Genomic DNA, 16,225 nt, shown 5'->3' on the forward strand with positions numbered 1-16,225 from the left:
CTTCCAGTGGCTGCATGTTGTATGCATGGGAGGCAAATTATTTGGTGCCACAGCATACTGATAGTACACGGGAAGAAAAAGACTGGACAAACCAGGCAGTAAGTGCTGCTGCTCCTTACCAAGACAGCCTCATTTCCTTTGGATACTGTATACTTTTGTTTTTAGACTTGTATGGTCAATTTTTTAAAAAGGCTTAAAATACATATGCTTAAAATAAATTGATCTTCACACCACTGAAAACATTCAATTGGAGTATTAGGTAGACTTGAATTTCATCATGCTTATTGGTTAATAAAACAGATGGTAGTCTCGGTAGCAACCTATAGCACATCAACACAGTGGCTGTTCAACACATATGGTGCATGTACACACATAGATAATCACACTGAAGAAGCTATCTTAAAGTTGCAGTGTCCTTCACAGTGGACATACTTAGGCTGTCAGACCCTGAGAAGGTCAATTCAATTTTCCAAAGAATGGACATTGACCTTAAGAAAAAAGTGATTAAAAGACATAAAAAACATTTAAATCATTGACTTGAGTTTCTGAAAATATTTCTCTCAGAGGGAAGCTATCTTCATTGCAAAAATGATTTGGCAGTTTGTATATTGTAACTTTGCACAAATAATTTTCTCAGAGGACTCATGCTGCCTGGAATATATACGGCCCATCGTGGCCGGCGCGGACACGATGGGCCGAAGGGCCTCTATCCGTGCTGTATAACTCTATGACTCTATGACTCTATGAGAACTGACCTAAATTAAAGCAACAAATTGCAGTAATATTTATAAATGTTATTATGTGCAGAATTCAAAACACAATATAAGTATCTGGATCAGTTAACAAGAGACAGTTATATCAGTGGGGTTGATAAGCTGCACTTATAACAATTTAAAATCTCAAATAAATAAGCCAATGAAACAGGACACTGCTGCTTTAAAATGCAACTCTGCTGAAAACACAGCATTAAAGGAGTAACCAGACACTATTGATGGTATTTACTTAATTACTGAAAACAAGAAAATTAAACTGCAATGTAAAATCACAGCACAACCACAAGAACGGAGGGAGAGAAAGACAGAAGACAGCAAAAAGTAATGATACAAGAAACCAAAATATGAAGATATGGTAAATATTAATTTATTGAGAAAATGAATGTACAGAGATACAGAGAACGAAATAACAAACACCAACGAGTACAATCGTTACATATCAGTAACATTTCCTTAGAAGACTCACAGGAACATCTTACACATCAGACTGTTAAAATATTCCTACCGTAGGAAATTATTTCTGAAATTTCCACCTTGATCTTTATAAAACAGTGGTTACAGTTAATACTTTGGATTTGGCATCTTTTCACCAACATACCTTGTACTAGATCACATTACCACTAATGCAAATCATTGATTAAACTGAAGATTTCTTTCCATGATGCATTGACAGTACATTAATTTATAAATGCATTCATACAGCCATAAAATTAAATATTAGTACTTCACATGCTTCTGTAAGTATTAACTGATTTAAGGATTATTATGGGTTTATTTTCCTCCGTTTCCTAATTTCAGCTAAAAGTAGAAATGAATGTAAAGCAATAATGCAGGACACAGCTTTATACTTAACTCTACTTTTTTTGGTAAAATTAGGAAAATATACTCCTTAAGGGTAATTTGATTTACAAATTTAAAGATGTGCTGGCAAATGTAATAGCATCAACTGCAGGATGATAATTAGGATTAGTATTTTTTGCTGTGCAATCAATAAATTCCCCCATTCCACGTTAATTGGGACCTAAGGAATGGGGTTTTGAGTGATTACTTTTTTTTACAGAAATATTGGCAAAGCTACTATCTTTACCCTTTCTCTAGTGAATGCTGTGGTCAATTGAGTCAAGCAGAGGGAGCTTCAATTTAACATCATATCAGTAGACTTACATCTGCAAATGCAACACAATTAGATCTGGGGTTCTTTATAATGAAAGTGATCCAATATGCAACGGAATATGGCAGAACTCATGGATATTTGAGACCTAACAACGGTCCAGAGCAATGCCTGTATCCGCTGATATCATTGGACACCACCTATTTCTGTGAAAAAAGTACTGTCCCAAACTCATTTGGTCTTCCTTGGAAGTTTTGAATACTGTTCCTGAGATGTCCTCTCAGTTTAGACTCCACACTCTGGTGATATGGCTACTGGACCACCTGATCACTTTGTCATAGTATGGAATATATGTTGGCAGATCATCAAATGTATTTTAAAAAATCAACTGACTACCTGACCTTCGCAAAAACTCATTGCTGTATATTTTCCACATGTCCCTATAAACCTCTGGTCTATAGTGTTATTGACTAAGCAAACAGGCACTCTAATGAGTTTTGCTTCACTTCAGCACATCTTCTAACTAACGATGTCTTTTCTGTAGCCAGCTGCTTAAAAGTTTGGGTGAAGATGGATAGTGCTATAGACGAGAACATTATTGAATACTTGTATCTAAGAGGCATTTTCTTTCCCCGTTAAAAAGCAGGTGCAGTGTTCATGGCAATTTCAGTATTCTTAAACATGCCTTATTTTATTATATCAGGTGATATTTTTAGTTGCAAATGACAAGCACATAGCATTTCCATTCTGCAACTGAGAGAACAATAAAGCTAGAGCAGCAGCTTCCTTATTACAGGGATACAGCCTACATGGTCTGCCTTTCATAAGTGCATTGCAGAGGCTCCACATTTGGAATTTAGAAGCCTGACATTTATAATGGTTTGACTCTTGCAGTTTGTGAATAATGGGATATTAAAATGACCCTTTTGGATGAGTAATTAACAAGATTAGCATTCACAAATGCCAGAATGGGGAAATCAATTTCCTGCTTATGTCTATATTGACCTCAAAAATAGAAACATAAAACCCTCTTTTATGCACTTAATAGGTTTACCAAGAAAATTATTTAAAAATATATTGGCTCAACTGGTATGCACTTGACAAGTATATGCTTCAAAAGAAATTATTTTCTCCCCTCCTCGCTAGAAGGTGCTGACTGAGATAGCTGACCTCAGCCAAGGTGACAGTGAGTTGGTGCAGTTGGTCTCAGTGACCCTAGGCTAAGGAGGAGAAAGATCAGCCAGGGTAGTTTGGGTACTTCATCCAAGTGGCTATTCTTTATGTGAACCTGGTCAGTGAGTGTTGGCAGGTTATTTGACAATGGAGACATTATGGCTGAACCTGTTCCAATTCTTACTCAATGTTCATCGATGTGTACTTTCCAGCAAGACTGGGAACTCTGACTGATCTTTTCCCTCCTCAGTCCAAGGTCACCGAAACCTATAGCGATGCCTCCCTGCCACCAAGGCTAACATCAACTAATTTAACTCAGACTGAGCCAAAAGGGAATTGGATATATAGTGAAAAGAAAAAAAATTACAGGGCAATGGGGAAAGAGCGGGGGAGTGGGTCTAATTGGATAGCTCTTTCAAAGAGGTGGCAGGATGGGCCAAATGGCCTCATTCTGTGATGTATGACTCTATGATTCTTTAACTGGCGAGATTGAATCTGAGGTCTTCCTGCTAAGTATGACTCAGTTCCATATGAGGGCAGTACATTTACCCAGTTTTATCAGGGGAACTCTGACAATATATACAAGTTGAGTAGACAGAGCTAGTAAACAGTGGGAATAGCGCATTTGGCAATGAGTACAACAGATTTTAACGGGGAGGTGGGTACAGTGTGCCTGTGCCCCCAAAGCGGTCAGCGCACCTGGGGAGTACAGGGACGTGGAGGCCCGGCTGATCTTAACGGCGGGGCCTCATTTAAATAAACTTTCCAGAGTCCCGCCTGAGCCTGGCAAGATCCACTACCTGGCCGGCGGGAGGGAGTGGGAATTGAGGCGTCCACCAGTGAGGACGTAAGGAATGGGCCCAGCATAAGGTAAATGTTTCTGGGGGTAGGGTTCCCAAACAGATGCCAGTGTGTGGAGAGAAAGGGACGGCCAGAGCAAGAGAGGCCGAAGGATTTCTTCCTGTTCCATTCGAACAATCAAAAATTTTACTTCTCTTAGCATCTTCTGGCTGCTCTGTTGCATCCTGTCAGATTTCCCTGGCGCCTTTGACACCAGGTGGGCCTTCCCGAGTCTTTGGAAAAATCCGTCTCGTCACTGATGACGTCATTGGGCCGCGACTTTTATATTTAAATTAGGCCCTCGTTTGCCTGGAGCCGGAGCCTCAGCCAACTTCAACATCAGTAAAGATAAGATGTTGCCGGGTGGGAAGGGTGCAGCCGGAATGGACTCGGCCTGATCTTAACCCCTTCCATGCACCATTCTCGCTGGGCGACGGGGGTTAAAATCTACCCCTTGGTTTCTGATTGACATTTGATGGCCTGTGCCATTCATTAAAAAATAGATTTAAAAAACCACAATAAAATGTGTGTGCTTAAAGCATTACTATTTAATAGTTCAGCAAGAATAATTCAAAATTAAAAACTATGAAGGGTTTTGATAAAGTAAATAAGGAGAAACTGCTTCCAGTGGCAGGAGGGTTGATAACCAGAGGACAGAGATTTAAGGTAATGACAAAAGATTCAGAGGGGAGAAGAGGAGAAATATTTTTACGCAGTGAGTTGTTATGATCTGAAATGTTCTGCCTGAAAGGGTGGTGGAAGAAGATTCAATAGTAACTTTCCAAAGGGAGTTGGAGAAATACTTGAAAAGAAGAAATTTGCAGAGCTATGGGAAAAGAGCAGGGAAGTGGGACTAATTGGATAGCTCTTTCAAAGAGCCAGCACAGGCACGATGGGCTGAATGGCCTCCTTCTATGCTGTATGATTCCATGAAATAAAGGCTTCTATAATTAATTTATTGCAGGTTCAACTGCCCATGGCATGTAAATATCCGCTGAGAACAAAAGCAAATAGCTGGAGCAGGAACGCTGATTACATTTTGATTAAGAAAACTACAACTTTTCTTTGAATAAATTTTCCCTTATCGATTATGGAGGAAGCATGTATTAGAAGTTTATTTTAACAGGGTATTGTCCAGGTACAGTGCTATGGGGACCACATAAAGTAGCGAAGCAGAATGGGGATGTTTTGCAGTCAATTCCACTTCAATACTGGATGGCATTCTCCCTACTGCTCAGACCACTTCTGGCGGTGCTCAGAATTGTCAAAATTAGCAACAGCACTACTTCATAGCAGGTAGAACTTCACACTTGCAAATGGCCAATGTACACTTTTATAGTGCCTTGAAGATAGAAAAATGTCTTAATGGTACTTCAGAAGAAAGTGAGAATTTAGACACTGAGCAGGAATTGGAATAATCGGGAGCAGAGTTCAAAGGCAAGGTCTAAGAGTAGGTTTTTAGGAGGCTTTTGAAGATGGGTAAAGTTAAAGCAAGGTGGAAGGGTTTAGGAAAATAATTATATTTGATTTTTGGAGGAGTAGCCTCATTCTTGGAAATTCACACGGTTAAACTCTGGGAGACATGTCCTCTGTTTTTCTTTTCAAAGCAATTATTACTGCAAAATAACACTGGCATTTATTTAAAGGAGCAGGTAGTTCTATGGTAAGTACTGTTGTGTAGATCCTTATCTCTTGATGTGTTCTGGGTTACATTTTAATTTATTTAATTCATTTTCTTAGAACTTAGCTTATGAAACATTTGTTTCTGGAATCCAGATATGTATTTTGTTGCCAGAAAGATTAATTGCTGCAGGCACCAATATCATAGCCCATGAGTAATTTCAGTGCAGACTCTTCCAGAAACCCTGACTGCCCTAAATATCCATTATCACAAGATACTTATGGATGAGAAAGGTCATACAGTCCATCTTAATTCCTCCATCCAGAACAACCTTACACTCTTCCCATTGCTGCATCAAAATGTTTCTTAAATGATTCTGGGGTTTTTAACTCCACTACTCTCCTGGAAGTCCATTCCTGGTGTTGAACACTCTTTGCATGAAGAAGAACTTCCTGATATCAGTCCTAGTTATCTTTTACTAGTATGAACCTGTGTCCGCTTGTCCTACTCCTACAGTTTAATTTAAAGCAGCATTCTAGATTGACCTTTTCCATTCCCTAAACTATCTTATATACTTCTGGAAGTTCATCTCTCAGATAGGATGAAAAGCCCAAGTTTCTCTAGTCTTTCCTCATAACTCAGACCCCCCCCTACGGCTTCCAATCCCCATGGCCTCTGATCCCCTCCGTGGCCTCTGCGCCCCCCCCCCCCAGCCTTTGATCTCCCTGACTCCCCCCTGGCCTCCGATCACTCTGGTCTCCTATCTCCCTCCCCAGCCTCTGTTCCCCCCCTACCCTCAGCTTCCAATCTCCATCCTGGCCTCCATTCCCCCTCTGGCTTCCAATCTCCATCCTGGCCTCCATTCCCCCTCTGGCTTCCAATCTCCATCCTGGCCTCCATTCCCCCTCTGGCTTCCAATCTCCATCCTGGCCTCCATTCCCCCTCTGGCTTGCGATCTCCAGCCCGGCCTCCATTCTCCCCTCCCAGCTTCCAAACCCCCTCCATGGCCTTCGATCCCCTCACCCCCTCGTCGTCAGTTTCTCCTTGACCCAGCTTCACTTACCCGAGGGCCGCTACGACACTAGCAGCGGCTTGATCTTTGTTGACGCTCCGTCAGCTGGCTGTTTACATCACGCCGGCTTGATGGAAATGAGGCCCGAGGCACAACATTCGGGGCACCTCGGGCCTTACCGTTCAGGCGCAGGGATTGTACACTGCGCCTCCCACATGCCAAAAAATGGGTGTGCCCCAACTTCTACCCCATTATCTCTGATGTGAAGATGCCGGTGATGGACTGGGGTGGACAAATGTAAGGAATCTTACAACACCAGGTTATAGTCCAACAATTTTATTTTAAAATCACAAGCTTTCGGAGATTATCTCCTTCAGAGACACACGACAACGCAAAATCGTTGAGCAGAAATTGATAGCCAAGTTCCGCACCCATAAGGATGGCCTCAACCGGGATCTTGGGTTCATGTCACGCTACATGTAACCCCACCAGCAGGAAAAAAAAGTTATCTGTTTTTAATACAACTGGAAATTATCTCTCTCTCTCTGCCTTTCGGGCCTCTTTCTTTCTGTCTGTGTAATTTGACCCATTGTGTATTCAGTATACTGGGACCTACTGTTTTCCGTGGCTAACCTGTCTGAACACCAACGACACCTTTGATTGGTGTGATGGTGTCCCAGCCTAATATAAGATATGCGATTTAAGAACCTCTCATTCACTCACTCACCTGACGAAGGAGATAATCTCCGAAAGCTTGTGATTTTAAAATAAAATTGTTGGACTATAACCTGGTGTTGTAAGATTCCTACCATTATCTCTGAACCTCCATTATGGCCCTTTGAGCTGTCGGATGTTATTTGAGCTGGGATTTAGTGCTATCCCTCCTATTCTCTTGCTTTACTGCAATGTTAGGAATGCGGCTATCACAACATACAACAACAACAATAATTTGCATTTATATAGCACCTTTAACATAGTTAAAACATCCCAAGGCACTTCAGAGGAGCGTTATCAGACAAAATTTGACACCAAGCCACATAAAAAGATATTAGGAACAGGTGACCAAAAGCTTGGTCAAAGACGTATGTTTTAAGGAGCGACTTAAAGGTGGAGAGTGAGGTAGAGAGGCAGAGAGGTTTAGGTTAGGTTTTAGTACACCTAAAAGGGCCACTTGGCAACACCCCAAGGCAGATATGCTGTAGTCAGTTTGCATCCTGTCACTCCTTAGTGTAGCTTGCATTTCTAATACTGACTCTCAAACAAAACATTGCTTGAGATTGTGGCCTACAACTAAAGTTAATGAGTAACAATGCCTTTAACCAGTGAAGTATGGAGGTGATAAAGGACTGAAAGCATAAGTAGAATATCTGTGAGTGTATTTCAAACTCAGTGAATATATGCGATCAAATTATATGTGGCAGCATTATCTGATTTACTGCTAGTTGTCTGCAATTTTGTATTCTGTGTAATCGGCCTGGGATTTATGGCTCACTTTCAAAACTGCGGAAATTTTTCAAGAGACAGGAAGTAGTGCAAAAAAGAACATTTCAAATTAAAACTGAATGTATGGAAGCTACTCTAACAAACATAGTTGATTTTTCAATGGCTTTAGATATCAGCTCTTCAAAACACATAGCAAATTAAAATATAGCTGGCTGCTTTCAGATGAGATTTTGTCTAGGTTATGAATGCGATAGTAATGTGCCCTAGTAACGTGATAGTCTAAATTTTGGTAGAGGTCCGACTCACAGTGAACACAGATGTGTGTTCAATAGGTACAAATACAAACATGTCTTCCAGCTGTACTTTTTATCAATGGGAGCCTGGGCTGACAGCCATTTACAGAGCTTTGTGCTTTGATTAATGAACAATTCAGTGACTCATTGTGACATACAATCCTGAATGACACACATGCCATCTTTGTGTTTTACTTCCTTGTCTCATAGTAAAGTATATTCACTATTTAAAAGTTTCTAATTAAATAAGTTACTTACTGCGAACTCGATTTTCAATGTATTTATTTTGAGAGATGTTAAAACATGTTAGTTATTAGAAATTACTATTGGTGATGTTATTGTGTGAATGCTTAACATGCTCATGTCAAATTTCTCTTTGCTATTTTAACAGAAACAGCTTTAATACCTCCGTTAAAATAGTGGAGAGAGGAATTTGATATGAGTGCATTAGGTGTTTGCATGACTATGCCCTTATTTCCCATGTGTGTTCTCCTGCAGGACTTGACAGCCAGCAGAGCCACTGTTTTACAGTCACTCATAGTAATTTTCAAGCTGATATTTTTTTTAAGAGGTTGCTACTTGTCGCTCACTCATAGATCTGTTTATCAAATCAATGGCAACACAGAATAGTGATGATATGATATATATGAGGTGCTTTTCTGAGGTTGGGATTAAAGCAAGTTGTTGGGACTGAACAGAGGAAGCTTTACTTTGCAACTGACAATGTTAAACTTGATTGGAGAGTGCTGCCATAAGTAGAAAAGTGTTCCATTCCCCAGCACTGACATTCCTCTCCTCACAGAAAAACACACAGCAAAAAAACATTCAGGACAGAAATCTACTTATTCAAGTACTTAGCTGTAATGACAGAGGGTGAAAGTTTCTGAGACCCCGCATAGGAACATAGGAACATGGGAACAGGAGTAGGCCATTCAGCCCCTCGAGCCTGTTCTGCCATTCAATTAGATCATAGTTGCTCTGAATCCTAACTCCATCCACCTGCCTTGTCTCCATATCTCTTAATACCCTTGGCTAGCAAAAATCCATCAATCTCAGATTTAAAATTATTAATTGAGCTAACATCTACTGCTTTTTGTAGGAGAGAGTTCCACACTTCTACCACCCTTTGCGTAAATATGTGTTTCCTAATTTCTCTCCTGAATGGTCTGGCTCTGATTTTAAGGTTATGTCCACTTGTCCTAGACTGCCCCACCAGTGGAAAAAGTTTCTCTCTATCTACCCTATCAATTCCTTTCAAAATCCTAAAAAACATCACTTAAATCACCCCTTAACTGTTTATATTCCAGGGAATACAAGCCTAGTTTATGTAATCTCTCCTCATAATTTAACCCATGGAGCCCTGGTAACATTCTGTTGCTTTGCATACAATGGGTGGCTTATTGGAAAATCACAGGAGCACTGCCTGTGATTTATTGTCCATTGAAATGAATGCACAGGCAATCATGGACACTGCACCTGCCATTTTCCAATAAATCCCTGTTGTATGTGACATAACATCTTGGATAATTTCACCCAGAATGCAGAGGCCATTAAAGCAAACTATTACGATTTGTATGCTCTATAGTGGCCCTGGGAGCACCTTCAGCCTATGTCACTGACTAAAATTCAAACAATTTCAAGATGACCTTCAAAATAATTTCAAGGACACAGCCTGCCTGGTTTAGAAATGTACTGGAATAGGAATGAAGAGTAAATGTATTTACTGCGACAACTATATTGCAAATGTTACATATATTGAAAAATGAAAGCAGCATATGCCATTAATTAGCAACTTACAAAATGTCCTCAATATAATCATACAAATAAAGCATGAAGTCATCACTCAGACAGATGAAGAGAAACAGTAAATTATAGTTCATGCAGTTTCTCAATGGGAGTGAGAATTGATTTTTTTTACCCTCCACTGAGATCCAATTATAAAAACCTCTTATTTATGAAAAATAAATGTATCAAGTCTTATTTTTGATAGGTCATTCATATCTGCGAACTAAATATTGGGGTAATTTCCAACTTTGCCGCAAGAGCCGTAATCTGACAGAGCGGAATAACCACCTGTTGTAGAACCCGCCCGATTACAATCCCTGTTTCCAGTGGGAGGCTGCTTAAGTATACAAATCGGGTTCCTGCACCTGCAGTGGGGTCCTGATTGCATTTCACAAGGTAACAATGGGTTGACGGCTTAACCCGCAGTCCTTAAAGGGACCGCTGGAAGCTGCTCAAATAATGGGTGCAGAAATTATTCATTTTTATTTTTGTGGAACAGGAGGAACATGAGTGCCCCCTTCCCGGGCCTACAAAAAAAACTCAGACCTGCTGCTGGCCTACGAGATGATCGCCGTTTAACATCTCATTCGAAAGACGGCAGCTCGGTCAATGTAACGTTCCCTCAGTGCTGCACTAGATTATGTGTCAGCCTAGATTACATGTTCAAATCCTGGAGTGTGAAACTATGACCTTCTGACTCAGAGGTTAGAGTGCTACCACTGAGTTAGGGTAAGATGCTATCAGGCTACTGCCAGTGCTGATCACTAGTCATCAGGGGGTACACAAGAATGGGCTAAGGCTATACACACAGTAAACTCATCTCATCCAGTTACATGGTAGCACCACTTCCAATGTGCAACAAATAAATATTTGCACATAACTAGTCATAATTTGACATATCATAGTCAAGCACCTAAACTACATTAAAGGCGCAGAGACATTTAGGGTATACACGTGGACCTGTACATTAAAGTTAAATTATTTTATTTTTATTTGTTCTTAGGATGTGGGCTATACTTATTGGCCACCCCAACTGTCACTAATTAAAACATTGTGCTGCTTATGCTATTTTTGTAAACATCAAGAGATATCAACATATAGGTTACTGGTAAGATGCAGGAAAACAATAGACAAGCAGATAGGATTTGTATGATTGCAGCCAACAAAAGACAAAGACGCCACCATTCTCTTGCTGCCAGTAAACCCACCTTACATTCCTAATCCCTAGTGCTTGCTGATCATCGGTGATTTGCATGCTGATGCCACTGTCAATGGCAATTTTGTACAGAATGCAGGAAAATGTTGATTACCTTTTCAGAGTCATTCATGAAGCAGCCAGCAGAATGGCGATGATCACTGAGCTGCTGTTGGAGCACACCAAAGGCTTGCTCAACCATCACCCTGGTCCGGGCATGGACCTTATTGTACTGCACCTCAGCTCTAGTGTATGTGTTGTGCAGAGGTGTCATGAGCCACAGTTGCAATGTGTAGCTACTATCTCTCAGCAGTTAGCTGTCCAATCTTACCGTCCCTTGGAAGAACTTAATTATGCTAGATTGATGTAGGATATATGAACTATAGGTATTCCCATGAAAACAGGTATTAACGTATATAATCCTAAATTGATGGTCACATAACATCTGCACATTAAAGAAATGAAAGCCTTTTGATTTATATAAACCATAGCATTGCTGGATCACAAAGGTAAAACGATAGTGGAGGCTATTCAGCTCATCTTCTTCATCCTTCCATAGAGGACAATGATTCACCATTACAGCATCTAACTGTCTCTTAAATAACTCTGGACTTTTTGCCTCCACAGCAGTACCAGGAGGACCATTCCAGGTATTAATCACTCTTTGTGCAAAGGATTACTGATATCAGTCTCAAAGTTGCTTTTTACCTGTTTGTATCCAGGTCCCTATGTCCTGCAACTGTGGTTTAACTTGAAACCGAGCATAGGATCAATCTTTTCAATTCTGCTTTTGTCAGTTTCCCTTCTCATTTATTCTCTTTCATCACTGAAGAGCCTAAGGTTTTTTTAAACTTTCCTTATAAGTTCCCTATCACCAGGGATCGGCCTTGTGGCCCTTCCCTGCACCACTTCTAGGGAATGGATGTTTCCTTTGTGCTTTGGTGATCACAACTGAATGGATTATGCAAAATGCGGCTCGACCAGAAAACCTTTCAGCACCAGCATTTATACTATTCTGATTTGGCATTATAGCTCAGCATGCTGTTTGCTTTATTGATTGCTGCTTTGCAAAGAGTACACATGGTCAGAGTTGAGTCCATTACCCCATCTAGGTTTCCTTCAGCTTGTTCTCTAGCTAGTTAAACACCATTAATTATGCCCCATATTTTTTCTTTTAATGTGTAAGACCTTGCACTTATTTTGTTTTAACTATCACCTGCTCTAGATCACCCACTTGTGAACATTATCTAGGGTCTTCTGTAACTCCTTGGTTGCCTCATTAGACTCTGCTGCCTTCCCTAGTATGATAACATCTGTAAATGTGTTTTTCAGAATCCAGATCATTTATGTAGATTAGAAACAGTAGAGCCCTAGCACTGATCCCTGGGTAGTATATTCTGTACATTTCCACAACTCAATATCATTCCCAAAGCTAGTATCTGTTATTTCCTCCTTTCGCCAATTCCTAATCAACCTCCATGTTTTATTTAGGCCACCCACAGTCAGAATGAGCTTGGGCTGATAAGTGGCAAGTAACATTTGTGCCAGACAAGTGCCAGGCAATGACCATCTCCAACAAGAGAGAGTCTAACCACCTCCCCTTGACATTCAACGGCATTACCATCGCCGAATCCCCCACCATCAACATCCTGGGGGTCACCATTGACCAGAAACTTAACTGGACCAGCCATATAAGTACTGTGGCTACAAGAGCAGGTCAGACGCTGGGTATTCTGCGATGAGTGACTCACCTCCTGACTCCCCAAAGCCTTTCCACCATCGACAAGGCACAAGTCAGGAGTGTGATGGAATACTCTCCATTTGCCTGGATGAGTGCAGCTCCAACAACACTCAAGAAGCTCGACACCATCCAGGACAAAGCAGCCCGCTTGATTGGCACCCCATCCAGCACCCTAAACGTTCACTCCCTTCACCACCGGCGAACAGTGGCTGCAGTGTGTACCATCCGCAGGATGCACTGCAGCAACTCGTCAAGGCTTCTTCGACAGCACCTCCCAAACCCGTGACCTCTACCACCTAGAAGGACAAGAGCAGCAGGTACATGGGAACAACACCACCTGCACGTTCCCCTCCAAGTCACACACCATCCCGACTTGGAAATATATCGCCGTTCCTTCATCGTCTTTGGGTCAAAATCCTGGAACTCCCTTCCTAACAGCACTGTGGGAGAACCTTCACCACACGGACTGCAGCGGTTCAAGAAGGCGGCTCACCATCACCTTCTCAAGAGCAATTAGGGATGGGTGATAAATGCCGGCCTCGCCAGCGACGCCCACATCGCATGAACGAATTTAAAAAAACATCAAAGCAACTGCAGGTCTTTTATTCCCAATTTTCTGCCAACCTCAGTGAATGTCAGCACTGGAATATATATGTGCTTATTTCTTAGCTCTGCCCATTGTGTTGAAAGAAACTGAAGCTGATTGTACAAAACTGAAAGCTGGCAAAGAAATGGAAGAAAATGGGAAAAGCTTTTTTGACCTAACAGGCACCTTCCTTTCATAGACCCTGTACAACTATGAACTCAATCCAACCCACTTAATTTCCTGAGGGAGGTGATGGAGGTCTGTGAAATTTCTCCCAGACTTCCAAATGTAATCAAGAAAAACTCCAAGATATTAGTTCAATTTTGCAATCCATATACTATTCAGCTCTAACAAATTCATTCCACAGATGACCCACCCTTTGTCTCAGTAGCTTTGGAACATAAGAACATAAGAAACAGGAGCAGGAGTAGGCCATCCGGCCCCTCGAGCCTGCTCCACCATTCAACAAGCTCACGGCTGATCTACCTCAACGCCATTTTCCTGCACTATCCACATATCCCTTGATGCCTTTAATATCTAGATATCTATCGATCCCTGTTTTGAATGTACTCAATTACCGAGCCTCCACAGCCCTCTGGGGTAGAGAATTCCAAAGATTCACCATCCTCTGAGTGAAGAAATTTCTCCTCATCTCAGTCCTAAATGGCCTATCCTTTATTCTAAGACTGTGACCTGGTTCTAGATTCCCCAGCCAGGGGAAACATCCTCCTTGCATCTACCCTGTTGAGCCCTGTAAGAATTTTGTATGTTTCAATGAGATTACCTCTCATTCTTCTAAACTCTAGAGAATACAGGCCTCGTCCACTGAATCTCTCATCATACGACAATCCCACCATCCTAGGAATCAGTCTGGTGAACCTTTGTTGCACTCCCTCCATGGCAAGTATATCCTTTCTTAAGTAAGAAGACCAAAATTGTACACAATACTCCAGGTGTGGTCTCACCAAGGCCCTATATAATTGCAGTAAGACATGTTACTCCTGTACTCAAATCCTCTTGTAATAAAGGCCAACATACCATTTGCCTTCCTAATTGCTTGCTGCACCTGCATGTTAGCTTTCAGTGACTCATGTACAAGGACACCCAGGTCCCTTTGAACATCAACATTTCCCAATCTCTTACCATTTAAAAAATACTCTGCATTCCTGTTTTTCCTACCAAAGTGGATAACTTCATATTTTCCCACATTATATTCCATTTGCCATGTTCTTGCCCACTCACTTAGCCTGTCTAAATCCCCTTGAAACCTCTTTGCATCCTCCTCACAACTCATATTCCCACTTAGTTTTGTGTCATCAGCAAACTTGGAAATATTACATTTGGTCCTTTCATCCAAATCATTGATATAGATTGTGAATAGCTGGGGCCCAAGCACCGATCCCTGCAGTACCCCACTAGTCACAGTCTGCCAACCTGAAAAAGACCCATTTATTCTTACTCTCTGTTTTCTGTCTGTTAACCAATTCTCAATCCATGCCAGTATATTACCCCCAATTCCATGTGCTCTAACTTTGTTCACCAACCTCCTGTGTGGGACCTTATTGAAAGCCTTCTGAAAATCCAAATACACCACATCCACTAGTTTCCCCTTATCTATTCTACTAGTTACATCCTCAAAGAACTCCAATAGGTTTGTCAAACATGATTTCCCTTTCATAAATCCTTGTTGACTCTGCCAAATCCTATTATTATTTTCTAAGTGTCTTGTTATCTCATCCTTTATAATAGATTCTAGCATTTTCCCTATTACTGATGTCAGGCTAACAGGTCTATAGTTCCCTGTTTTCTCTCTCCCTCCTTTCTTAAATAGTGGGGTTACATTTACTACCCTCCAATCTGCTGGAACCATTCCAGAATCTATAGAATTTTGGAAGATGACAACCAATGCATCCACTATCTCTTTAGCCACCTCTTTCAAAACCCTGGGATGTAGATCATCAGGTCCTTGGGATTTATCGATTTTCAGTCCCATTAACCACCATATTCCCCAAGGTAGTTCATCATCTCTGTCTATACTTGTTTTAGAACCTCTGCTTAACTGTGTCTCGAACAACTTAAACATGGATGCAGTGTACAAATAAAGGGACAGTACATTTTTCACTGGGACATATTATGTTAAATCATTTTATAGCCCTAGTTTATTTTTGTAAAATGTATAAGGGTAATTTAAAAAAAAAAATCTATGAATACAGTAGATCTTCCATGGGAGCTAAACTGAGAATCACTGCCTCCACTGGCAGGAAAGTATAGTTACAGTGTGACAAGTTCTATAGACAGTTTCCATTATAAATGTGGACATAGGAATTTATAATGGAAAAAGTTGACAGGAAGTGCATGCAGATGTAAGATTTTTCATATATGATCGATATATATTCACACATGGTCGAAAGTGAGCTCCTGTGTTTGAATACTGAAAAATCATTCAGCAATAAACTTTGGTCATTAGAGTTCAATTTTTTTCATTTCAGAAATGGGTGCAGATCAGAAAGAAGTGAAATTTTATATACACCTGGACGGTTGACCGTAAAATAAGGTATGCAGCAAACACACGGTAGTCCTCCAAGGGGACAAAGTCAGCATAACTTTATGCATTTTACGGTCTACGCATGGTGTATATAATTTACGTGCAGA

General features: G+C 40.9%; 1 protein-coding gene across 7 annotated transcripts in view; it reads right to left on the reverse strand.

Moving 5' to 3' along the window:
* The window catches only part of LOC137322503 (glutamate receptor 4), a 165,470-nt gene that overhangs the window by 15,778 nt on the left and 133,467 nt on the right, over positions 1-16,225 (reverse strand). The gene's annotated exons all lie outside the window — the stretch shown is intronic.

Source organism: Heptranchias perlo, chromosome 6, assembly GCF_035084215.1.
Source record: "Heptranchias perlo isolate sHepPer1 chromosome 6, sHepPer1.hap1, whole genome shotgun sequence".
Lineage (NCBI taxonomy): Eukaryota > Metazoa > Chordata > Chondrichthyes > Hexanchiformes > Hexanchidae > Heptranchias > Heptranchias perlo.